Here is a 6,000-nt window from a genome sequence, read left to right as displayed (position 1 = left end):
TGAAGCTGGTTGAAAGAATGCACACTCTTGGCAAAGCTGTCATCAAGGCCAAGGGTGGCTAATTTGAAGAATCTAAAATAACATTTTGATTTGTTTAACACCTTTTTGGTTACCACATGATTCCTTGTGTGTTTTGATGTCTTCACTGTTATTCTACAATGTAGAAAAGTGGGTGTGTCCAAACTTTTGACTGGTAATATAGTGACCACACACATGCACTAGACAAATGAAAAGGTGTCTTTATTTTCTTTGATGTAAGTTGACTTACGGCTCAGTGGACCATGGCTATTAATAACCTTTTTTGAACAGTATTTGAAAGCGGTAAGACTCAGCAACTATGGCCTGAGAATAAAGCTCCTTTCATGGGTTACACGGAAGCAGATAGACTAGGGTCTCGGACCAACAGTCAGTCTGAGTTGAGAGTGTGAGTGAGTCGGGTGGCTTAACTCGAGGCAGAATTTCAACTCCCTGTTTAACTCTGGTAGGTGACTTGACTGTGCCGCTGTTGAAGGTTTCACGTCGGGGGAGGTGGTGTGCAGGGCATGGCTTATTGCTGCCAGACGACAGCTGAACCCTGGACGGCGGCCTCTAAAAATAAACAGGGGAGGCCAGGCGGCGCAATATGTCACTCTGAGCAGACTGGACCGTAGGGACCCTGAACCTCCCGGCTCTGTAAACACCGAGGCTGCTCAACAGTGGGAAAAGGAACCTGTCAAACATGTTGTTTCATTTCAAAAGTCTATGCTTTATATCATGGCTGTTTGTGTTTGCTACTCTTTCATGCGATTTAACATAATGGATTTGAGTAAAGTGGTAAATTGTTGGGTATAACTGAAGGGTTGGGGCCAACTCACTAAATTAAGTCGCTCATTAGCAAAGAAAGCCGTTCTGAAGCTCAGTGTCCAAACACTCGAGTTGGATGAACCTTGTCCTTTCTAAAGGTGAAGAGACAGCCATTATATAAACCCTACACGCGGCACAAGTCACTTCAGTCTTCCAGGAGAGTTTACCCTCTTTCTTGAGTCCTACGAGAGGAGGGCAAATGCAGAGGGACAATGGGAGTAGTGGCTGCATGTGCAATACTACAGCCTGCACTAATTCAACTATTCCACTTCAGACCAAGGCCAGAGTCTTTACTTTAAGCAGGTGTCCACTTGCCTTTATAAAAGGCGCTTCTAAAATCTTAACTTCTATCCCAAATGACCAAAACCGCACTTAAAGGGTTTTTAGGGGTTCTTAATTATTTTGTGTGCATCACAGCTGTTTTATGGCTTGCCAAAAAAACAGTCCAGCGGCTGATGTTATAATACAGAGCATTTTAAAGAAAATGTAAATGTTTTGAGTTATGTCACGTTGGGCCAGCCTTCAAAGGAGAGGGTGTCCTTGCAAGTGTGACTCTGTCGTGCCAGACACCACGAGGACTTTGGGCGAACCTGTCAGAAACACAACCTCTGGTCGTTTGTCATCTGCTCAGTATGCAACGTGAGATATCCAGAGCAGTTATTAAGATGCCATTGTAATGTTTACCTCACGATAGCAAAGAGTCAGTATTCCCTAAACCAAACTCAATCCCAGACCCTCCTTGCTTATTGTTGTGCAATAAGTTACTACTTATAAAAAAACTAAATCAAAAGGACAAAGTTATTTTATTTAAAATGTACCATTTATTTCACTTCACTACAAAATTATACTAATTTGTGAACTATGATAGACATAATATACAGTTAAAAGAGCAACTGTGGGAATGGTACAGTTTAGCGTAAAACAGTCACATCTTAAAAATATATGGAAATAACTCATTTAAAGAAATAATAGTTCAGAAATGGGCCCTTGCTTTACAGGACATTCAGTAAAAACAATTCCTTGTACAGTATATTATTTTAGTAACACTTTAGATTGCACACTGCTCTTGATAGTATCACTGATCTTTAATAAGCTTACGTATCAGCCTCACGGTCTTCGTCAGAGCTTTTGTGAGTTTTTTAAAATTTTTCATTACCCTTATGTAAATCTAGCCCCACCCACATCCGTTCCACACATCGAAAGGGGTTGGAGGCGAAGGAAAAACAAATAAGTGCTACCAAATATAACAATATGCATTTCATAAATATTAGAATAAAGTGTGTAAATAAGCCATATTGAACATGTCTGTAAAACCACAACAACGAGGACATCGACCTACCGAGCAAGTTTCGATAAATCATTGGGTACATTTCAAGAAAAACAATCGGAGTAATCTGAAATAGGGGCATAATTCATATTCAAATTCACAACATTAAGACCTTAAGGGTGAAAATCCAAAAACATTCTCTTTTACTCAGAGTGTTATTAATATCACCTCCCCTGTCTGATATCTTAACTTTCTCTATGCCACAAAATCTAAAAAAGGTAGAAATGTCATACGTTCATTAAAATGTACTGTGACTGGATAATCCCTGTCGTTTCTCCTGAATGAACTTTCATGTTCACTGATTCTGTTTGAGAGAACGAGAGGTTTTTCCCTCCTCTTGTCCAACTGTTACCATGAACCTGCAAAAAAGATTGCTCAGATGTGAGAGTGCCTTTTGAATTTTGAGTAACATTTTAGATTAAATTGCTCAAGCACTATGTTAGTATACCCTGATGCTGTTACTTAAATCATTACAGCGTTACTACACAGGTTTAGAGCAACTTATTTTAAAGTGTTACTTCCTTTGCATTCCAATGTTAACATGTACACTTGATGTGCTAGCTAATAGGCTTGGGCAGTATCGGAGTATTTGGAAATAGCCATGGGATGGTTTTTCAATACCGATTAAACTACTTATGACGTTTTTTTAAAATAATTTTTATATTTACATTTTTAAACACACAGCGCCCCCCCCCCCCCCCCCCCCCACACACACACACACACACACACACTTGAAGTCGGAAGTTTACATAGGTTGGAGTCATTAAAACTAGTTTTTCAACCACTCCACAAATTTCTTGTTAACAAACTATAGTTTTGGCAAGTCAGTTAGGACATCTACTTTGTACATGACAAGTCATTTTTTCAACAATTGTTTACAGACAGATTATTTCACTGTATCACAATTCCAGTGGGTCAGAAGTTTACATACACTAAGTTGACTGTGCCTTTAAACAGCTTGGAAAATTATTTCAAGACCTACCTTCAAACTCAGTACCTCTGCTTGATTTCATGGGAAAATCAAGAGAAATCAGCCAAGATCTCAGAAAAAAAATTGTAGACCTCCACAAGTATGCTTCCAAGGATGAACCAATTTCCAAATGCCTGAAGGTACCACGTTTATCTGTACAAACAATAGTACGCAAGTATAAACACCATGGGACCACGCAGCCGTCATACTGCTCAGGAAGGAGACGTGTTCTGTCTCCTAGAGGTGAACGTACTTTGCTGCGAAAAGTGCAAATCAAAAGTATCTATACCCACAGTAAAACAAGTCCTATATCGACATAACCTGAAAGGCCGCTCAACAAGGAAGAAGCCACTGCTCCAAAACCGCCATAAAAAAGCCAGACTATGGTTTGCAACTGCGCATGGGGACAAAGATCGTACTTTTTGGAGAAATGTCTTCAGGTCTGACGAAACAAAAATAGAACTGTTTGGCCAAAATGACAATTGTTATGTTTGGAGGGAAAAGGGAGAGGCTTGCAAGCCAAAGAACACCATCCCAACTGTGAAGCACGGGGGTGGCAGCATCATGTTGCGGGCGTGCTTTGCTGCAGGAGGGACTGGTGCACTTCACAAAATAGATGCCATCATGAGGTGGAAAATTACGTGGATATTTTGAAGAAACATGTCAAGACACCAGTTAAAGCTTGGTTGCAAATGGACAATGACCCCAAGCATACTTCCAAAGTTGTGGCAAAATGGCTTAAGGACAACAAAGTCAAGGTATTGGAGGGGCCCTCACAAAGCCCTGACCTCAATCCTATAGAAAATGTGTTGGCAGAACTGAAAAAGCATGTGCGAGCAAGGAGGCCTACAAACTTGACTCAGTTACACAAGCTCTGGCAGGAGGAATGGGCCAAAATTCACCCAACTTATTGTGGGAAGCTTGTGGAAGGCTACCGAAACGTTTGACCCAAGTTAAACAATTTAAAGGCAAAGCTACCAAATACTAATTGAATGCATGTAAACTTCTGACCCACTGGGAATGTGATGAAAGTTGAAATAAATCATTCTCTACTATTATTCTGACATTTCATATTCATAAAATAAAGTGGCGATCCTAACTGACCTAAAACAGGGAATTTTTACTAGGATTAAATGTCAGGAATTGTGAAAAACCGAGTTTAAATGTATTTGGCTAAGGTGTATGTAAACTTCCGACTTCAACTGTATACATGTATAACTTCATGAGCTGGATTGTTTGTCTTTGCAATTAGTTCATTTTTATTTGCATTCCTTAGCATATTTAACTAGCAGCCTCCAAGGAAATTAGCTATTACTTGCGCAAATTTTGTTAGCATTCTGGTAGACGCCCAATGTGCTTTTTCTGCGTATTTTGGTAACCCCTTGTGTATTAAACCGGTAATACTATAAATCCCGGGATGAGAGGACGGCATGAGGATATGAAAATCTGGATACCGCCCGACCCTACTAGCTAATAATCCTGCTATAATAAATTATTGATTAAAATCTGTACACAGTATTACTTGTCTCCACTTGTGTAAGAAGTTAAATAACTAACTATGTAAATGTTAGAAGTGTACAGTTTGGATCTCTATCCAATTGAAGTAACCATGTTTGCATGTGAAACAAGTGTGGCGAAAAACAGTTATTTTCAGCATGGACAAATAAACATGTTACTATAAAATGTGGGGCTGTTCGGGAATTGAACTGTGGACCACTTTTTTCTACATTTTTTAACCATGTGGTTTATATTGTACATGTGGTATATATTGTAGGGCAATTTCACCACCTTAGTATTGTTTAGTAAGATTTCTAAAAATATGGAAATTAAACTCCATAAAACATGTAATATTCACTAGATTGGTTATACGTTTTTCTGAAAACCAATTCAGATGAAAGAACGATCAAGTTTTGAACTCCCAAATCACAAACAGCGCAATATGTTTCCACATGCAATTCCCAAATTGGGAACATTATCTACAGAATTTTAAATCGTCCTCCTAAAATCATGACTGACAACTAAATGTTTTGCTGTGCAACCTGGAATTTGTATTTAGGAGCACCAGTACACCTAGAAAAATGAAGGATTCTAGCTTTAATATCTCAAATATTTGTCATTGTGCTTCTAAATTTCTTTGTGTGTCTACATTTTTCAACTTAGGCGCACACGTGCTCGTTGTAATTTATATTTATTTTTAAAGTCAGCATGCTGTCTTGCCGACGTCTAGTGGTTGCCAGGAGGAACATGTCTTGTTCCTCCAGCCATGTCTTCTCCTACTCGCGACTGCCTAGCTGTTAAAACACACCTCAGATCTATTGCTTTTTATAGGCTTTGAAGAACAGCAGAATTGTTAATTGACAGACATATTTAAAAATTACACGTGCGTATAAAATGTATATGGTTGGATGTGGATTTTTAAAATATTTTTTATATATACAGTACCAGTCAAAAGTTTGGACACCTACTCATTCAAGGGTTTTTCTTTATTTTTCTACATTGTAGAATAGTGAAGACATCAAAACTATGAAATAACATATGGAATCCTGTAGTAACCAAAAACAAGTTCAAACAAATCAAAATATATTTTATATTTGAGATTCTTCAAAGTAGCCATCCTTTGCCTTGATGACAGCTTTGTACACTCTTTGCATTCTCTCAACTAGCTTCACCTGGAATGTTTTTCCAACAGTCTTGAAGGAGTTCCCACATATGCTGAGCACTTGTTTCCTTCACTCTGCGGTCCAACTCCCCCCAAACCATCTCAATTTGGTTGAGGTCAGGTGATTAAGGAGGCGAGGTCATCTGATGCAGCACTCCATCACTCTCCTTCTTGGTCAAATAGTCCTTACACAGCCTGGAG

This window comes from Oncorhynchus clarkii, chromosome 22 (assembly GCF_045791955.1).
Source record: "Oncorhynchus clarkii lewisi isolate Uvic-CL-2024 chromosome 22, UVic_Ocla_1.0, whole genome shotgun sequence".
Classification (NCBI taxonomy): Eukaryota; Metazoa; Chordata; class Actinopteri; order Salmoniformes; family Salmonidae; genus Oncorhynchus; species Oncorhynchus clarkii.
The sequence above is the reverse complement of the archived record's forward strand: the minus strand, read 5'-3'. Positions refer to the sequence as shown.